Source organism: Erigeron canadensis, chromosome 9 (assembly GCF_010389155.1).
Source record: "Erigeron canadensis isolate Cc75 chromosome 9, C_canadensis_v1, whole genome shotgun sequence".
Taxonomy (NCBI): domain Eukaryota; kingdom Viridiplantae; phylum Streptophyta; class Magnoliopsida; order Asterales; family Asteraceae; genus Erigeron; species Erigeron canadensis.
Genome location: NC_057769.1, coordinates 7,116,594 through 7,139,364, shown reverse-complemented (window position 1 = coordinate 7,139,364; position 22,771 = coordinate 7,116,594). Strand labels below are relative to the sequence as shown.

The 22,771-nt window shown below is 32.9% G+C and overlaps 1 pseudogene; it reads right to left on the bottom strand.

Moving 5' to 3' along the window:
- Positions 1 to 8,347: 8,347 nt before the first annotated feature.
- Positions 8,348 to 14,012, bottom strand: LOC122582824 (annotated as a pseudogene).
- Between the last annotated feature and the right edge of the window lie 8,759 nt (positions 14,013 to 22,771).

The window sequence follows — 22,771 nt, the reverse complement described above, 5'->3', positions numbered from 1 at the left end:
TGTATATATATATATATATATGGTAACACTCCGGTAAGAACAGTCTTAAAATAAGAATGGTGTGATTACTTAAAAACATCCTTTTGATGCATTAAAACTCAATAAAACTAACATAGTGCATAACTACTTATCATTATTTATGTGTTTAACAACACATTGATCCGTCAAAATCAGAAAAATCATGTTTTTTGTTGGATGCATAGTTTTGATGAATATGCATCAAAGATGGATGTACAAAATAAAAATCATGATTTTCTCGATTTTGACATACCAATATGTTGTTAAACACTTAAATAATGATAATTAGTTGTACACTATGTTAGTTTTATGAATTTTTTATGTTGTACATCTATCTTTGATGCATATTCATCAAAACTATGCATCCAACAAAAAACGTGATTTGTTCCGATTTTGACGGATCCATGTGTTGTTAAACACTTAAATAATGATAATTATTTATGTACTATGTCATTTTTTTGGACTTTTAATGCATCAAAATGTAGTTTTTAAGTGTTCTCATTTTAAATTGGTTCTCATTTGATTGCCACCCTATATATATATATATCCAAGATGGACGCATAAAACAAAAAACGTGATTTTTTCGATTTTGATGAATCAATGTATTGTTAAACACTTAAATAATGATAATTAATTATGCATTATGTCAGTTTTATGGACTTTTAATGCATCAAAATGATGTTTTTAAGCGTTCTTACCGTTCTTATTTTAAAAGTGTTCTTACCGGAGTGTTACCTTATGTATATATATATGGAATTATGGATATAAGTTTATATAAAATTTTAAAAAAATATATTGTTAACAAGTGAACCGCATGCTAATTATCCTTACTCGATCTTATTTATATAAAACTAAATTTATAAAATTATTAAGTTAGGGAATGTATATTAAACTAATGAGAAAATTATATTTTTGGTACCTCAACTTGGAAACTTTTGCACTTTTAGTCTCTAACTCAAAAAATTGCAGCTTTCATACTTAAAGTTTTGTGTTTTTTCCAGTTTTGGTACCACGTTCATACGGCGTTAAATTTTGCCGTTAACGCCCTCACGTGACAAACACGTGAGAGGTATTTTAGTCTTTTGGCCCTCCCTTATATTTGATAAAATTACAGTTTTGATACCCCAAGTTGTCAAATTTTTCACTTTTGGTACCTAAAATAGACAACATTTTTTTATTACACTTTATAATTTTAATCTCACACATTAGCATATATCAAACAACACACACTTAAAAATCAACACACATTCATATGAATCCATGTATACCTGTATATCTTTATACCATACCAAATCCAATACATAAACATGCATAAATAGATTCAGATCTCTTATATGAATCATACACCACCAGAAAAGGTTGCCGACTATCTCCATCCCACCATGCACCAGATTCCGATCTAATTTCGTCTGTAGCAAATATATTCATCTGTAGCAGATTCTGTTAAGATCTCGTTTGTAGCAGATTTCGATCAAGTGTCGTTTGTAGCATATTCCAATAGAAGAAGAGGGTAATTTAGGGGTGAGATGATTCAGATCTCTTATATGAATCATACACCACCAGAGAGGATTTTCCCGTGACATGAGTTTTTTCCGGCCATCGATCCACAATGCATTCGGTTCCTCCACCATCACCCGTAATTACACCAACAACATATAATATTTCAAGAATAGATACAAACCATTGAGAGTTTTTTTAGGAGTCGTTAAAAAAAATTAAAAAATCATGTGTGTTGATTTTTGAGTGTGTGTTATTTGATAGGTGCTAATGTGTTAGATGAAAATTGGAGAATGTAATAAAAATATGTTGTCTACTTGATGTACCAAAAGTGAAAAAATTGACAACTTGAGGTATCAAAACTGCAATTTTCTCAGAAAAAAGGGGATCAAAGACTAATACCCCTCACGTGTTTGTCACGTGAGGGAGTTAACAGCAAGATTTAACGCCGTATGAACGTGGTACCAAAACTGAAAAAAACACAAAACTTTAGGTATGAAAGCTGCAATTTTTTGAGTTGGAGACTAAAAGTGCAAAAGTTGCCAAGTTGAGGTACCAAAAATGTAATTTTCTCTAAACTAATTTTAATTTCCTATATCGTGTTTTATATCCGACTTTAAAAAGTGGTCGGGTGGACGGGTGCTATTGATAAGAGTTTGTTAACTAGTGTGTGTTAGAAAATGATGATGTGACGCTGAGCTGAACATATATATACAATTTGATGTAGCAACAGGGAAAGGTTAGCAGCAATTTGAAATAAGGCACTGCTGCAAGAGGTTGTAAACTGTTCTATTGTATGCAGTTCGTCTTTTTAGCAAAAGTTAACATCGTACGTACGTCATCGATCATGCATGAATGAGTAGATTTGGTCAAAGTCAAAGTTTAAGACCACTTACGGGTGTTGTGTGAAAATAGTAAATACAAAGTGTGCGCAGAGGCATTTTACATAGTACTTTGGACAAGTTTTCAATGCCCGGCCTTTTTAAAAAATATATTATAATGTACGCCTTTCGTCATATTTACTAACAAAAAAATCGAGTTAACCCCAGGAATACGTAACCAGTACAATAGCCGGGTACGGAAGCAAGAGGAGGCTGCCGGTTCTTCAATCCCACTATTTGTATAGTTTTGACAATTCTAATGTTTCCACTTTCCACATCTATTTCCTCGTTAAATGTATGAACTAATAAACATAATACCTTTTACATCACTCAAAGAAATTTAGTGAGTTGTAGCTTGAAAAGTTGAAAATAATTTTATTAAAAAAATCACAAAGCAACCGATCGACCTGTACGTGGCATGGATCAGCCAATTACCAGTGTTTGTGGATAAAATATATATACCGGTTTGACTACATACATGTGAGCATTTCATTGTATTTTTAATGATTTTGAAGAACTATTTTAATATTTAACTAGATTTAGGCCAAGGTTGTTTATGACAATTTTCAAAATAAGATATTTTATTAAATATGCAAATTTAAATGTAAAAGATGTAAATGAAATCGAAAAAAAAGAATATAAATCTAAAACATTGAACGCATATATAGTATTTCACTTGTTTTAGACCCGTATCAAATATACGGATTGTTTATGATACATTAAAGATAAAATTAAATATATGTAATCCAAAAAAGCTGTACATGAAAGAACAAACTAGTAAGTTAATAAAGAATGTAATTAAAATTATAAAAGAACAAACCCATAAATTCAAATATAAATAATAGTGTAATGAAAATCAAAGTAACAGAATGCATGTAATACTGACGAAAGTGTTTAACTTGTTTGTCTATCAATATCATGTCAAGGCTTGCTGTTATAACAGTTTTGTTAACAATCAATTAAAAAACCATTTTATAGTTTTTGTTGTGTTATTTATTTTCATGAAAGTTTTGGATTATATATGTTTGAGCATAGATCGTCACGCTCAATCACTATGGGGTTAAACCGTGTTATATTTTTAATCTCGTAATTGGAGTTTAACTATGTTATTCTCTTAATAATTGGGCCAAAGCGGTTGTTTTTTCATACCCATAGTCCATATATTAACATGCATGTAATTACATACGTGATCAGTATAATTGTTATTAGTTAGATATATTATTGTTTTTTATTTAAATAACTTGAATAAGTAATTATATAATTATAGTTTGGCTAATTAGTTGATTGTCTGATGATGCGTAATGTGGCCGCATGCCAATCGTTGCTGATGTCCCTTGCTGAGTTTTATTTGCTGATCACACTTTTCATTCTTATTGTTAGAGTCTCGAAATAATAAATAAATAATATTACCTAATTGTCATGGCCAATTTGGAGGCATTAAGGCATAGACCGACAGGAGTACAGTGCTACCATATTACTCGTACTTAATAAGATATTATATATTTTAATTTTGACTTGGCTAGGACCCAAAATAAGACTAGCTTACATACAAGATTATTTATTACTATAATTTTTATACGGTTGCATTCGCGATCAATGGATGATTGTGACCGATATACATATGTCACATTGTAATATCAACAATTCAAACGTGATGACCAACTTGTTGATGGACACACGGTCCGGAAACAGATAGATCATATATTCATATTAATATTTTTTAGAACGGCATTTTAATTTAATTACTACTACTTTTAAATTATATGTATTTCGCCGATGAAACTCAATACTTTCGAAATAAACCCTATTAATGTATCCCATAAATGTGGAAAGTGAGACTCGTACCAAAGTAGACACCCCCCCCCCCAACCCACAAAGACCAAAGACCTTACCAATAAATCACCAACCTCATTGGCATCATATTTATTTTTATAAATATAGATATAAGGTAAAGTTTATGTGAAACTATTTACATATTAACATATGTAATTATAAGTATAACTTGATACTTCATATGTGAATGAATATATTCATATATATCATTTTTCACATATGACCATCAAATTATAATATATAAGTTTTCATGGTTCTTTCCATTCAAATAATTGTCAAAACAAACATAATATATTATTTGTAGTATGTAAAGTAAAAGCTTTGTAAAAAAGGAAGTGATATTCGTATCACAGAATTTGATTAATTTACCACTGTGATGCATTACATACTTATACGGTATGATATAAAACATTGTAAATGTGATACATGTATAAAAAAAAAAATGTGGTATGAAAATATCACCTCCCTTTGTGTAACATGCATCCTAAGGACACATGCATGTTAAGACGTAAAATGTAAAAATATCATAATTTTCCGTAAAATGCATTTGTTATTTTTCGACATAAATATTCATATGTATCTTTAAAGAAAAAAGATTAAAAAAATTTGAAAACAAATAACAAAACATGTGTCTTTGGGTGCGTGTTAGACAAACCATATATTGTCCTATTGTAACATACATTGAAAAGTGACATAACGATAAGAATCAATGAATCATGAGACGTTCATGCTATGGTTTAATAACCTGTTTAATAACCTCAACATATAAGAGGAGGATGAATGGAAGCTGAGACACTGGGAATTCCAATTAATCCTTCAAATTTCCTAGCTAACTGACCATTCTAAATGCATTCGAAATGTGACATTAATTAGACCATCGTTGTATCACATTAGCACAGTCAAAAAAAGATGGCACGTCGCGTATTTTTTAGTTAACTTCTCAAACACACCATGTTGTCCATCAAAAGTTTCCAAGAAACTGAACAGTTATTCTATTGACACCTTCCAAGCTAATTAATGATCATATTTGGTTATCACTTTAATATTAATTGATTGATGATTTAAAAAATATTGAAAATATGATCAAAATATATACTTTTAAAGTAATAAGAAAAGCAGTCGAACCTAAACAGGATCGGAATTAATTAGTCACACAGCCTAATTTAAATTAACGGTGTGATTTTTGGGCAAAATATGATCAAAGTATATACTTTTCAGAAATTTCTATTTTTTTTGGGCAACCAAGTACCAGACTAATTAAGGGTGTAAACTGAGTTGTATTCCTGGTGGCATCAAAGAGCCACAAACAATGTGATCCATCTGGATTATGGTTTGCCAAATAAACAGAATAAAGACGCAGCATTGACATGGTTAATTATGAAAACCTTCAACCAATCTACTATAATCCATATCTAATTTTTGGCCATATACGTTGTTTTTTCCGAACATTCGGTCGGTATGCGACATCAGGCAAACCTCACCGTATAATGGTGAAGCCTTGTACGAATCCTAGACAACGAGATGTTGACCATGGGCCGTTAAGAGTATTCGGAGGAAAAAACCTCAAGACTTGTCATCCCTAAGGACCTAACTCAATACCTTGGGTAAAACCTGGGATGCCTCTGACCAGTTGGACTAGTCATCATTGGCTGGCCATATACGTTCTACTCCTATTAGTTTATAGATTCCATCACACACCAATGAGGGTCGAAGACTTGATGGTGGGGGGTGGCTAGATTGAATAATAAAGCTTTAATTATAACGAGAATTAACCTCATATGACCAAGAAGACTGATTCTTTCAGCATAGAACCTAAAACCGTAAGTCTGAAATGCCCAGACATGCCGATTATTGACCTCTGCAGACCAAATTCAGTATTCCCATTACAATTGTACATATATGGGTGATTTTGCTATTAAAGAGAAGAAAAGATAATTTATAATTGATTAGCACGCAATAATTATAGAGAATCCACAAGACATTTGCTCTAAATGGAAAAGGTTCCAAGAGAAAGCACCCCAATCACTAAAGCCTAAAGCATACACCGTCGAGCTCTTGGGGCTCAAAATCTGCGGAAGGCGGCACTGAACAAGTTCTTTCTTTTACAAAGTAAGAATTATCATAAGAATTTTGCATCATAAAAGGGCTCTTATTACTTTCTTTTGGTGGTTGACCTTTCGGCACGATCTGATCCTTTAGCCACAAGCAAACAGGAACCATGACATAGTAGACTCCAGCCGTTGCACCAATAAGAAAACATAGAGGAATACAAATGGATTTATAGTGTTCTCTATGTCCTCTACTTTGGGATCAAGATGCAACAACGAAGAACGAAAAATCCGAAAGATTTTCTGACAGCAAAAACTCTACTCAAAATAGAAGGCAAATGTATGGGTCGGGCAGGTTGGATAATGAGTTAATGACTGAAACACAAACACACTGTCTTATAATTCCGATTAAAATATCAGTAAATAATCTTTGATTCATTTGCTAAAACGATTCACGTGAATCGCTTTCTCATTCAACTTTTTTTCCATTCAGATTTGACGCACTTTCTCATTCACCTTTTTATCCATTCAAATTTGACCGGTTTGACCTGTTAGCAACAAAATATAGCACAAACTGACTCATTTTCAGATTAATACGCGTTAGCAACAAATATGACACAAATAAGGCTTCTGATGGGAACTAATCATCTTGCGATTCTTTCAAGGCAGTTAGGGTTTGCAACTCACCCAGAATTTTTTCAAATAGTGTGTCATATTTAGCGAAGTGTTCTTTGATTTCTTGTAGGACTTCAACGTTGTCGTGTCTGCGAGCTGTGGGATCACCACTGGCTCTAATACAGTTGAGGTTCAATCAGAGAGATGGAGATGATTAAACAGTGACTACTCCCTCAGAAATAAGAATGAGAGCCAAAGGTTACATAAGCACTTACCCGCCCATTGTTTTCCTGCTTCTATGCCACTACTTCCTACTAAAATAAATTAAGTTTTCTTGACTAATAACAACCCATAAAATAACACAAAGAAATACAGTAATAATTAATAACCCTCAGTAATAAAGACTTCACTTTAGCCGACATTTCTTCCACTAGCCAATAACTATCATCACAGAGTTTCACTACAATAAACCTAAAATTCCATTGGGTTATTCGTGTTCTGTGAGATACTATTTCTATGAGGCTGCTTGCTGCAACAACACAACAGAAACACTATCCGAATGGGATCCAAGTGGGTTATGTCCACCAAAGAACCGCTTAACCAAGTTTTGTGTACTAATATATTGGGGAAAAGTGAAGATGGTGCTGTCACACATCAAAGTTGGGTGAAATCCCTCTCACATACTAAATTTTTAATCCATAAATATATAATGAATAAATAATGGGCCCCCATATTTTTTATGGATTAAAAAATTAGAATGTAAGAGAAATGTTACCCAACTTAGGTGCCTAATAGCACCACCTTCACTTCCCCCATATACAATTCAGAATTATCTTATACATAACCTTAGTAGCAATTATACTAGATTCAGTTAAGCACAGAAAAACCACAGTAGCCTCATAGAACTTAATTTACTAGCATCGTTGTAAAACATGAACACCAGTTTCACCATAATGAGCCTAAATTAAAGCATCAACAACACACGATCCGTCTGTAAAAAACAAACTGCTCAAAGAGGCTACTGGACAAACTAGAAAACTAGTACATATGTAAATTTGCTAGTCTCAAAGCCAAACACATTGAATTTATTCACAGCTTGTAATTACATGGGTAAAACTACCGGAACCTACTTGAAAGCTGCAAATACGCCATATACTAACAATGTCTTACAATTTATAAATGCTAACCATGAGTATCATATTTCCGGTTTAAATATCAAAGCCTTTTATAAAATTGGGCAAACATAATTCAAATGTAATGTAATTGAATGTATCTTGTATTGAAGCTCAGAACTTAATCACGTGTTTAGAGGTCTTAAACATACCTTTCTTAAACTTTCACATAGATTTGTTTGTTTCTGCCCTAGTAGCATATAAAATGGCTTATTTAACTGAAAGTGTTTGTCGGGTGAGAAGGACGTAAGAAAAAGTACAAGTCATTAAATTTACACCCTAACAAACTAAAGGGCAGTAACTCATGTTATATTTTGTTACCGAGTCAAGACTCAAGATCCAATGCGTATCTACTTTCATAGTTCATGGTATCATCTTGCACATTAAATAATTCAAGCTACCAATTCAGAGCCCTACTCTGATTAACCAAGTTTGGGGCCTAACATATACGTTATCCATTAAATAAGAATTTGGAACAGTAAAGAGCAAAAAAAAAAGTAATACTTGTAGTTCCCATCCACCGCCTCTTCGTTTCCCTCCTTTAAAAATCTTTAAAACACACGGCCATGAAACTATAAACATTGAAATGCATATTGTCATCCTGCACATTTAGGAATACATTAGTCAAAGCAATAACATCTAGCATAACTTTGTTGGACTCCATCCTGGAAATGAATACAACTAAACCCCCCCAATATACTAGCCCAGCCTCAATGAGCAGAATCACGCAAGGTGAACAACTGAATACGCAATAACACAAAACACTGAAGATTATATGTAAAAGTCATCTATATCGAGCACAATAATACTCAAACAAGATCAACACCAAATAAGTTTGCTTCTGACCAAAAGTTTCTGAAACATGTAAACACCTCACGTGAGTATTTGAGGGTGCATCTCAAACTTTATTGCTTAAACAGAGGTTTAAAACTAAGCTTACAAGACCTAATTCCTTTAAATCAAACCTCTGACAGATATTAATATGACCCAGATACCGAATGTAATGATATGATCACCAAATATCTTCAATTACAACTAGAAACTATGATGGTAAGTATTAATGCCCCATAACTTAAGACTTGTAATATCAACAATGAATGGGTTTATATGGAGAATTGAGAATTATCTTGAGCTATATAACTATGAAGTTATATACATCCATGGTGGAAAACGTTAACTTTGGTAATGGTTTATCTGAATAAGAACTAATCGAAAAAGGGAAGATTGAAGAGCCAGAAATAGCAAAATCAGGAACCCCCTCCCATTTCTAGTCAAGATATAGATAAATTGACACATCCCATATAAGTTCAGTACTCACCAGAAATAATGTAGACAAATAGTTACCTTCCTTCTTTCTTTTTGATTTTCATAGTTTTAGCAACAAAAAAAGAAAAAGAAAAAAAGAAACTTACCAACTAGGGTGGTTCCCTCCAAACATTTGCTAAATCCATCTTCATATATAGCTTCGAAATGTTGTTTTTGGCAATGGTATAAATTTTGCAACAATCCCAATAGGCAAAGATAAGGCTGCAGAAGTGATACAAATTCCCCACTGCTTTCTATTCAATTTCTCTGTGTCTGCAAAACCATTTAGGTACTCCACTATCACCACCTGAATTATGATAGTCATCCCAATAATACCAAGAAATATGTGGTTCTTGTGAAGACCTTCTAACACATTTTTTTTCTCTAGTTTTCTTGAGTTGAATATGTTGAACACTTGGCAGAAAACAAAGGTGTTGAAGATTACAGTATTCTTCACTTTTTCATCTACATTGAAGATTAATATACCTCTGAACTGGAAGATCAACAAGAAGACTATCTGATACAGAGCTTGTACAAATATGTTTCTGCACATGACATTTGTTAGAATAGGCGCACCTCTATCCCTGGGTACCCTATATATAACATCTGGAGAAGGTGGCTCCGATGCTAGTGCTATACCGCCTAAAGTATCCATGATGATGTTGACCCACAACAGTTGGACTATCGCTAGAGGAGTGCTAGTAGCACAAGCAGTTGCTATGAAGTTGATGGCAAGAGCTACAATATTAACAGTTAGTTGAAACTGAACAAACTTTTGGATATTCATGATTGCACAGCGTCCCCATTTCACTGCCTCAATAATAGAACTAAAACTATCATCTAAGATGACAATATCCGAGCTTTCTTTGACCACTTCAGTCCCTTGAACCCCCATGGAAAGTCCAATATCTGCTTCTTCGAGAGCACGTGCATCATCTGTATCATGGCCTGTGACTGCAACCACGTGACCTTTCTTTTTCAAGCACTGCACCATCATAAGCTTATCAGAGGGAGTTGATCTTGCCATTACTCGGATAATATCAACTTTTTCCATTCTCTGATCCTCTGTGTAGTTACGAAATTCCTCACCTGTTATTACATTTCCTCCACCACCCTACAGTGGTAGATACATGAGTATTAAATCAATGTATGTACTGGTTGGAAAATCAAAATTTGGAAATAAACTACCATTTTGCAAACTAAAAAGAAAGCAAGAAACTGCTCAGTGCCGCCTTCCGCGGGTTTTGAGCCCCGATACCTCGACTGTTATTAGTCTAATTTTTGTACTAAAATAAAATTGTTTAGGGTACCTGTTGACCAACTTTAAGTATCCCACATGCTGTGGCAATGGCTTTTGCTGTGAAAACATTTTCTCCGGTTATCATCTTAACATCCACCCCAGACCATAAATCTTCAACAGCTTCCGCTGCCCCTAGTCTACATTGATTCTTGATACCAACAATGCCTAACAATATCAACCCTTCTTCGTTCCTTGTATTATCTTTCTCCTTATGAGCGAAAGCGATGCACCTGAGTCTACTTGCTGCCATACTTTTTATTATTTTCTCAAACCGTACCTTTTTCTCTGGATTTATGGGCTTTAAACACCAGTTCTATCATAATAATTGGAACACATTGCTAGAACCATCTCAGCAGCTCCTTTCCAGTGCACATGTATACTATTGTCTTCTTTCTTTCTAATGGAAACCATACTTCGTTTCTTCTCCGAATTGAAACTCTCAACATCGAGAATGGTATAATCCTGATTCAGTTTCTCAGGATCCATACCCAAATCTGTGACAGCCCATGATAAAATTGCCTTATCAGTTGGACTGCCAGAATAGTCAGGCGTGGCTTCTGAATTGTAAATGCTACCGGTGGTATTTAAACCGACTCCTTGATGGTAAAGCTCAAGGACTTTTGCATCTATTGTCCTTATTAAAGAATCATCTTCGATGTGTACAAGGCCGACCCAAAATTTTCCAACTTCCATTTGATTTGTGGTCAAAATCCCTGTTATACCGGTGCATATGGCTGTGACTGAACCCATGGTCTCACTGGCTGATAACTTCCTGACCATAACGTGATCACCCATCATTCTCTTTCTACAGTAAGCTTGTGTGAGAGTGATGGCTAGTGGTATGTTTTGTGCAGTTGCAATCAATGTACGTGCAAAAGAGTTGATTGTGTTCAACGTATCCGTAAGTTGCTGTTGGTAATCAAAGTTTTCATTCTTATGTCTTGTATATCCAGTGAAATGCCTGATCATCATAATTACAAGCACGAGGGTGGAAACAATCAGGCTAGACTTCTCAATGAAACACGTGAGCATCTCAAGCTGAGATTGTAACGATGTTGTCTCATTGGAATCACTGGTCGTGGGAGCGTTGTCCACCCCCACCGATATCACAAGCATTTGAGCATGCCCGCTAGCCACTTTTGAACCAGAGTACAAGAAAGGATTAGTGATGGCGTTAACGGTTATGTATTTGGTGTCTCCTGTCATTCTTGACTCATTAATATGCAGAGAATGGCCACAGATGTACAACCCATCGGCCGGAATCTGGTCTCCAGCACTAAGAGTTACGATATCCCCAACCACGACATCGGAGACGGGTACTTTTTGCCCCCTTCCTTCCCTAATAGCATTTATCTTTGTGTTACTGCTCTTTTTGGACAAACGATCAAACTCTCTCTCTTGACTGAAGCGAGAAACAGAAGAGACAACCAGAACCATGCCGAGGGAGGCTAAGATTTTAAGGCCCTCGCCCCATCCTTCTTCAGGCACATTTTCATTGATATAAAAGGCAGCAGATGCAAGCAGTATGATGATTGCGGAGTTATCAAAAGCCCCCACCACGAAGGACCAAAACGGTTTTGGTGGTGGCTTGGAGCAAACGTTGGAACCAAATGCAGTTTTCCTTCTTTCTATATCTTGCCCATTTATTCCATGTTCAAGAGTGGTGTGAAGAGCTTTAGCCAAGCCTTCCACACCGTCAAACTTTCTAAGCATATCCACGTCTTTGTTTTTCATCAAGTCGGTGAGGGCACTACTCTGGTCAATGCTCCAGAATCCTTCGGTATTAACATCGGCGTTGGTAGCATTTGGGTTAATTTCGGGAGCTGTATTTGAAGCTACTGCTGCTAATATCTCAGGAACCGAGCAATAGGTCTTGGGAAGTTTGGAACAGGATCTCAGTTTGTTTGAGAAGCGAATTGAAGAGTAAGCGAGACGCCATCTTTGCTTGGCTCTTGCAACTGTTACTGTGCTTGTAGTGTTATAAAGCATAGCTCCAATATCAACTTGTGGAAGAATGTCGTCAGCCATTGTACGTCAAGTTGTTGATTTATCTTCAGATTGTGAAGTCAAAAGCAAATGGCAGAAGCAGTGGCGAGAAAGCAATTACGCTGTCAAATATTAACAAAAGTAAGTAGTGGTTGAACCAGTGATCACACCCTGACCTATATTTGACCTCCATCCATAGTACATATCAAAAGACCTATAATATGCATATATGTATATGATATATTTATTTGTTTCGGCCCTGATCGATATGGACGAAACCCCCACCATTTTATGATTAGAGAGATCCAATAAAAAAATGTAGCAGCTCACCGCCTTACTCTCATGTACAGCTCCACCAATTCCCCCTAAAACCATTGAAAACCTCTGGCCTTAGCTGCACCTGCTGTTACATTTTAACTAGTTATTTGGTTCATGCAGTTGGCCTGTTTTATAAAGTCTTCACTAATCAATTCTCAGCTCGGTTTTATCTAGTTATCTATTCAACATATATTTTTAATTACTTCTCTAAAACAGAGGTCGCCCGCTAGGCGCGCTAGCTACAGCCTACTGGTATACAATATCTATTGAAACAGGTTAAGACATTATATCCTCCTCCAAGACTTGCAAATTATATATGTCCCCAAATCATGCTTAAAGAACCTTACATTTTGAATACAACTCCATGAAACAAATCATCTCACTAACTTTTTTTTTTTTTTCCATATTGAATGTTTTTTGTGCCTTACATTTTTATCAACTGGCCCTATCTATTCACTTGAGAAAGAAGCATAATTTTGGGGTGCAACTATCCTTGAATATAATGCAAGTATATACTAAAGTTAAACATACATCGGATGATGGTCAGCACGTTCCAGAAATTGTAACAGAAAAGTTCATATCATAGGATAAAATCAATTTAAACCAGGAATCCGTGTCTATAAAGAAAGAACTTTAGCAGGTTGCAAACATTTAATGGTGTTACCGTATAAATTCTAAAAGCATCGTGGTTTGGATCAGTAATAAGCACTTTGGCTTCTGGAGATAGAGGTCAGAAGTTCGATCCTCATCCCATGCAAAGGCCAGGAGTCATTTTCTACCATTTAGGTAGAACCAAGCTGAGGCGGAGCCAGGATTTTCGATTGGCCGGGCTAGGTGACGACAGATACAAGTTCGGTCCCGAATTATCCGATGCCTAGGGTGAGAAAGCTAGAATATTTCTATACAAAAGATATTAATGCAAACAACATAGATGTGTATATATCAAGCTAGTGACAGATTACTATACTATAAAATAAATAAAATGTTATGAGCTTACAATTCGAGAGAACAAATATCGTAGTTACCCCTTCTAATTAAATAACCAGGAACATTAGAAACTCTTTCTTTCACTTATTGTATATGGTCATAACTAAAATTAAATCTATGGCTTCAAAAAATATCTATATCCTTAAAAGATGTTATACTGATATATTCCAATGTTTAAACAGACACAAAAAAACAAAAATAATATGATAAAATCACGGAGAAAGAAAAATAAAATAGAAATACAATTTTATTTTACGATTAACACTTCACTAAAAAAAAATGCATTTATTCACACTTCATCTAAAGAAGTGTGAAAAAAATTCTTAATTTATTCACGCTTAAAAATGTTTAAAAAGTATACACACATAAAAGTGTGAAAAATTTTTAAAAATTATAACTTTTTTATACTTATGTATGTGTAAAGAAAAAATTCACACCTAAAAGTGTGAACAAATGTCAAATATATTCACACTTAAAAGTGTGAAAGTCAAATTGTAACACCTACTTTCTCCATACCTTCCTTGTATGAAGAAATTTGGTGTTACAAATTATTCCTTACACTTCTAAGTGTGAACAATTGATATAGTTTTACACACTTGGAAGTGTGAACATTTTTTTCTCACATATATAAGTGTGAAAAATTTATGATTTTTCAAATTTCTTCACACTTTTAAATATGAATACTTTTTAAACATTTTTAAGTGTGAACAAATTAAGAAATTTCTTCACACTTCTTTAAAGTAAGGGTGAATAAATAACATTTTTGTTGTAGTGCTTCGATTAGGAACATGTCCCACAAGTCCTCCAAAAATACAATTAGGAACAGTTTATTATAATTTATAATTTATATTTATTATTACTGTTTATTATAATTTAGCTTCGATCATCGGTTTATTTTAACCATAATTTATGTCATACTTACTAATCATTGCCGGTTTCTCACAAACGGAATAACTTTCTCGAGTTGCTGTTGCCGAAGTTGAGCTTGAAGAGCGGAGTTCGGCAAGAATACTAATCATGTATGAGGCATATTCGAACTTTTTTATGATACAATTTATATGGCTATCGTATATCATACGAGTATTAAGAATAATATTAAAATATACGATTATTTTAAAATTTATAAAGGATACCAACCACATATATAGATTATGCTGACAGAATGGCATTAGTCAAACTATTGTATATTAATGTCAGCCCCACACAGTGATACAATACAATCAACTAAGTACTCATTATCACTATCTAACTACGTAACTAGCCACCCAAATTCTCTCTTTTAACCTTATCATCATCTACAACATCACAAACCAGTGAAACCACCACCATACAACTAACTTCATCTGCCATTTTTTTTTCTTATTATTCCTCGATTAAATTTATGTATTCATGGATTTAGAGTTAACAGAGGCTACGTTACATTTATATTCAAATTTTTCATTGTGACAAAGGTATTCTATAGACTTTAATGAAGAGGTTGGGGGGACCAAGCACCCCCGACTAGAAGGCACTAGCTAACAGCTAAGGGCATTGCCTATAAGGCGTCGTGCAATGTGTCCTGGGCTCCTGGCCATGGTCGACACCATAGGAATGGAGTGTCTTTGCCATGACATTTTGGAGAGAGTCTCTTTCCGATTAGTGCATCTTGCACTTCAAAGTGACTCTCGATGGGAGAATCCAGGCTATTCAGGAAAAATACAGCAATTCCTCAATCCTAACGAAATAGTTCTTTTGGAATACAATGAATAACAACGAATACTTAGGATCAGCTTGCGAATTTGTGGCAAGTAAAGAAGAAAAGGCATAACCAGACAAATTGTGTAAAATAAGTGAATTTATCCAGTTGAGACATCTTGATTGAACGTTTTATTACAATAAATGAGACTTTATTTCTAATAATGATAATCGGGTATATCGTTTCTATTCATGGTAACTAGCACGGTACTCGTTCAATGCAACGTAATCATGGCGATGATAGTGGGATGGTGAGGGCGACTATTGATGATGGGGCTGGCGTCAAGTGATGTAGATAATTCATATAAAAGGTTATGAAGATATTTTAATATATAAATGATTGATAATGTAATTGAATCATCAAAGCATTTTAGACATTATTTCTCATGTAACTTTCAACAATGAGGGTGTTTTTTTTATAAATAGTATAAATGTGATCAAAGCTCGTTTATATTTTAAACATTTATTTTAAAATTAAGTAGCTACCTCACAAAAAATAATATAAAAAGTAAGTTGTTATTTTTAATATATAAAAAAAAATCTTCTACACAAAACATATTACATATCTACATATTATAGTCTAACAAGCAAAATGTCGTAATGGAATTCAACTATTATTGGTATTAATTACGTATATAATATTTATTTTCTTCTTAAAGATGTTATGATTTAAATATTTATGAAGATATATATTTTGATATTAATAATCATTTATACATTATTTATATTATGGTATACGAGTGTGGATGGTGAAATACTGAAATATAATTATTTTTAAGCATTTATCTAAATACAGTAAAAAAATTAAACAAAAAGATGGTTGAACTCATTGGTTAAAGCTTTATGCATTTAACTTGAAGGTCATGAGTTCTAGTCTTTATATTAACAAATTAGTGGGATTTTTAACCATGTATAGATAGGCTCGAGTAGCTCGTGAAGCTCGTTCGACTCAGCTCGTTCGACTCAGCTCGTTCAGATCAAAACAGTAAAACGATCTTTCAAACCAGATCTAAAAAATAAAATTTTTAGCTCGGCTCGTCTAACTAATTGAGCTCGTTTTCTTGTTCGAGTTCGACTTGAACTTGAAAATGTTAAACTTGAACTTGGTTTAAACGAGCTCAAGTTGTTCGTGAACAGCTCAACTCGATTCCCACCCCTAGATAGAGACGGACATTGAAAGATGTATAAAGATGTACTAGGGACTGATTTCTTATCTTCTATTTTACCCTTTTATAATTCAATATAAAATTAATTCCCATTACTTGTGTATTTCAACTTGTTTGTTTTCGATTTCCCGTTTCATAGCCTTTCGGCCGCCTTTCCTATTTCAAATGAGTAAGATTTAGAGAATAAACAATGCCATACTTTATAGGAAAATTTTCTTTTTAGATGCTTGAAACATATAACTATATAAGGATCGCAAAAAATAATTATTAAAAAAGTGGCCGGTATCAATTACGAAAACCCAATACACAAAAAAAACTTCAGACATGAATATTGTGTCACCGGTTTTCACAGAGTTTTCAATGCAAATATCAAATAAGCGTTGAGGAAAGACAATTAAACAACAAGCAATGATTTTTTTCTATCGACTCCTCCCACGAAGTACGACCCTTTTTACGTACCCCTCTTAAAAACTCAAAATGCCTAACAACAAAATTAACAGCTGTGCCTTCTGTAATTCTCTAAAATATGCAAAACGGCCATTTAATTATTTTGAAACGATCATGCTAAATTATGGATGGTTTTCAATACGGTACCATACCAAACCGGTTGGTATGTATCTAGAAACCGGTTCAGAAACGGTACCGATCTGATTCGATATTTTGGTAATTTGCTCGTCCCTATGCTAAACCGGAGTTACTATTGGTAAGAAGTAATAATAATGATTTTAAACTTTAAATTATATATTGGGGACAATATATGATCAATACTGTAGCTATAATTACATATACATACATTTAGAAAACGAAGCGCGTAACCCGACCAGGGGAAATAGTGTAACCCGACCACCCACTATTAGCGGCGACGTCGCCGCAAATAGTGGGGCCCCCTGTCAGTCAACGTCTGCAACCCATCACGTGATGCCTGTAACCATTCCCGAATCTCGTGGGTGTGGGCCCCACTATTAGCGGCGACGTCGCCGCTAATAGTGGGTCCCCCACGGGTTTCTCGATTTAATTGTTTAGTGTGTGTCAGACGAGGTAAACTTTTAAATAATTGTTTTTATTTTAACAAATATTTTTGTTGTGCTCATGCTACGGTAAGTAGTATGGTAACTAGTATTATATGTAAGTATTTTAATATATGTTAACAAATATTCATATATGCTATGGTAATTAGTATTATATGTAAGTATTTTAATATATTTTAACAAATATTTTAATATATGTTAACAAATATTCATATATGCTATGGTAACTAGTATTATATGTAAGTATTTTAATAAATGTTAACAAATATTTTAATATATGTTAACAAATATTCATATATGTTATGGTAACTAGTATGGTAACTAGTATTATATGTAAGTATTTTAATATATTTTAAATAATATTTTTGTTGTACAAAAATTTTAATATATGTTAACAAATATTCATGTATGGTAACTAGTATTATATGTAAGTATATAATAATAATAATCATAATGATAATATAGTAAATAAATACATGGAGTTTTATTTTAGGGAAAAAAATATTAATATCAGTTATTAACTACTGATATTAAAAAAATGTTAAAAAACAAGTGTTAGTAAATATATGTTAGAAAGTATTAGTAATAGAAATGTTATAGTAGTATAGTTAGGAAAGATTACTTATGTTATTATAGTTAGGAATGATATGATTTTTAGAAATTCATTAATTTTTAGGAAAACATTTGTAGTTATAATTATTCTTTAATATAGTTTTTATTAGGTTCGTATTAATGTTAGAAACTAAGGTTTGAAAAAAAGTTGCAAAAATGTGGGCATTTTAGGTATAATAATTTTGAAAAACAATTTTGTGTCCAAAATATGTCCAAAACAATTTTAGGTATATAAAATTTTAATCATACACAATTTTAATCATTGGATTAGCACACGTTGTAATTTTCACCTAAGTTATTTGACGTAATTTTCTCTTAATCCGGTGTCTTGCCTGCATATTTAGTAACAAATTCAACCGTTTCAACCAAAGTTAGTTAAGATTGATACCTTGTCATTATAACATTTTAGTAGATTTATATGTATAACCACTAGATTAAATTTAATTATTTCATCTTTATCAAATATACCCTTCTTAATTATATAATATACCATAAATAAAATAAATATATACGTTTTAAGTTTTGAAGTTGGTTCTATACGTTTTAAGTTTTGAAGTTGGTTCTAAGTTTGTTTCTCCCAATTGATTTTGAAGTTGGTTCTAAGTTTTTATTTTAATGGTCATACAATATCAACTAAAAAAATATTAATTAATATCGATAGATAAAAAGTTAAACCCACTCTAAAATATTGATAATAAGAATTGAATAACTTTGTTATTGAATTGATTTCGATAGATAGATTAATTAATAAATATTTAATATTAATAATAAAATCTTTAAATAATTAATAGGATTAAATTATGACATAATCAATTTTTACTTTCATAAAATTGAGCTTTGTGATTGGTTAATAAAATGTTAGGTCAACTACATACATATAAATTATCGCCATCAATATATGATATGATATATTTATATAAAGAATTAATTAGTTTCGACTTTTTCGTATTAGGAGTTTAATAAAAAGTTATATTAATAAAGTTATTTGATAATTCTAGGTAACTAAATATATGTAAATAATATTAAAGATGACACATGTTGTTTAATAAAAACGCCATGTGTCGTCTAAAGGAAACCTTAATCCTGTTTTAGTTATTGGTAAATGTTAAATTTTAAATATAAATTATTATCACACTTTGAATCATTTTTTAACACAAACACATATATAATTATAAAACAGTAAACATGTTTATTTTTAACCACATCATTGTTTTTTGTTTGAAAGGAAATTGAAATTATAAAATGATGCATGAATCATAAATGTTTGATAAATATATTTTAAAATCGATTGGGAACACATGGATGATGATACTCTTCTTAATTATTATAATATATCATAAATGTATAATAATATATAAATCTTTCAAATTTCAAGTTTATATATAAATCCACGTATTGAAAAACTAAGTTAGGCAAAATTCTCCAAATCCCAATCATTTATTACATTTTTTTTACTACGTATTTTTTCACTTAGGTTATTTTTATATAATATATTACATTTTCATGAATTTCAAAATAGACAAATATTTCAAAAATGTTTGATATACTTAATTTACGTGAGGTAAATTTAACTTTTATTACTTTGTCATAATAATTTTTTTAAGCGACATACTACTATATCACTATTGTATATCCAGTGTTCGGGTGTCCAATGCACTCATCCTCGCAAATAACCATTCAATAACCATTCCCGAGGTGTGGCCACGTCACCACTATTAGCGGCGACGTCGCCGCTAATGGTGGTGACGTGGCGGTGACGTGGCATTCCTCGTACATGGTCTGCAGTGTCGGTCTGTAAGGCAAGTTGTCAGTTTGTCGGGTCCCACTATTAGCGGCGACGTCGCCGCTAATATCTGGTGGTTTTACCCTTGACCTGGTGTTATCCAATGCCTTAGAAAATTAATATCGAGTTCAGAGTGAGAAACAAGTGTGTACATTATTTAATTATTAGGCCATCTCCAACTTCGTGCCTCCTTGGTGGATCGGGTATGCTCCCCGGCGTGCCTGTTCGATTTGCTCCGGAGCACGTTGAACACACGCGACGAGAAAGGTGGCCAAGGTTTATTATTTTATATTTTGTTTTGTTTTGTGCCACTGAAGTTATGTTATATATATATAAGGTCCCTATATATAATGTGTGTGTGTGAGACAGGCTGACTGACAGCGTATTACCTTGATAAATTTCATGTAGGCAAAGTTAAAAGTAACAAAAATAAAAAGTAGAGAATTGGATAGCTTACCTTTATTCTTCATGTAGACTATTATAAACACTATCGAAAAAGGCTCTCAACAGTTTTGCTCAAGAGCAGAGCCTGTTTTGCTTCTCTTACTTGGGAAGATTGGGTCGAGTTTGATGTAACTAAAGAATTGTAATTGTGTACTGGTTTATTTCCCAGTTTCTGGCTGGACCTTTATATCTATATGTAAATTCATCGAGTGCTAATGGTGGGTTTATATAGCTTTGAAAGGCTTTGATCCAACGGTTTAGATCGAAAAATTTGATCCAACGGTTTTAACAAAATTAAGTGCTAGCGTCCGTGATTGATCTGCTGAAGATATACACCAATATTTAATTTATTACAAGTCAATGAATTTTTCTTTCTAAATTTTTAGTTGACAAGTATTTCTCATTAAAGAGTTTAAATTAACGATTTATTATGTAAAAGGGTTGTATAACAAATACTCGGTGTTATTATATATTAGACGCCCAAACCTTTCAAAATTCACAAAGGATGACAAAACTTTGAGGTTTTTACTCTGAATACTTATAACGACTCACGATCAAAATTATGTTGTATAGGGACGTGCAAGGCTATACTATTGGTGAAATTTTCCTAAGGCCCAACGAAGTCAGCACAGGTTGAAGACGGGTTGGACCAGCCCGCCATAGAACACCGCCGTCGATAATGCGAGTTGGGCAATGGGTTGATTTGGGAGGGTTTGAAGCCAGCTAACAGGTTGAAGGATTTTTGGTCAAACGTGACCGTTGGGAAGGAGGTGACCGTTTGATTGTGCCATTTGATTAATTAAAAAACAATGCCATCTTTTTTATTTATTTATCTATATATAAATTACTATTTTTCAAACCAAAACACAACCAAATCTACACATTTATCACATATATTACAATTTAACATGGATCCATAGAGAGGAAAACAACAACAAAAAAACGTATCTAGTGTCTTACGAGGCCAAGGTCGGGGTCGAGGGGTATATCGACAAGAACAACAGCAATATCAACAACAAAATAAGCAACAATATCAACCTCACCCTGAACCACCAATTAGTCAACCTTATGTTCAGATATTCTCAACCGATATATCATCCTCCTCCCGCAATGGATTCTCGACAATACGTTATGCGCCAAACGACCGAGATAGATGTCAAAAATTTTGATCCATTCGATTCCTTCCGCAACCCAACACCCAGTCTCAACGACGATGATGACAAGACCATTCCTGACACACAAGAAGCTCCATTTAGTATAATTATTAAATTCATACATTTATATTTATACGTTTTTATCTATACATTTATATAATTGTTACATGTTAGTTAATTGTTACACTTTTTAATTGTTATATAATTGTTACATGTTAGTTTAATGAGTAATTTCTATGCTATTTATCTATCTAGTTTAGTCGTGTAATTTGTTTAAGCATGTAACGAACTATGTTCTATTTTGGTACTTTTATGTGATAGATAATTTTATGTTTTATTTATATTGTTTTATTAAGTTGTTTTATGTTTTATTATAAATGTTTGATTAAATTAGATGGAAAAAAAAAATAAAAAAAAATTGAAAAGGTTGAAAAAGTTATGAATGCCTAAGAAATGAGCTGGGATGGTTGAAAGGGTAAAATGAGTTAGAAGGATTTGATTGGTGAAATTTAGAATGGTTAAAAAATGGAATGAAGTATGCCTTGATAATGCATTCGAATTCCTCTAAGCTCCAACAAAATTCGTTAACATGATTTGCTAAAGTAATAAATATGTTTGCAAATTTTAGTTGTAGGAAATACTTTTTTTTTTTCCAGAACATATTTTTTAAAAGAACATGAAAAAAAAGGTAATTAAAATAGAGTTTATTTTTAAAAAAATTTTCCCAAAAAAAAAAAACATTTTCTATTTTATAACAGAATTTTGAAATATAACATCTTGAATTTACATTTTCATTTTCATCTCCGTCTCACTACATTTGGAGACTCCAACATATAATCTAGTTTTTTAATATGAAAAAGGAAAATGATAAATTCTCCTAACTAATTTTC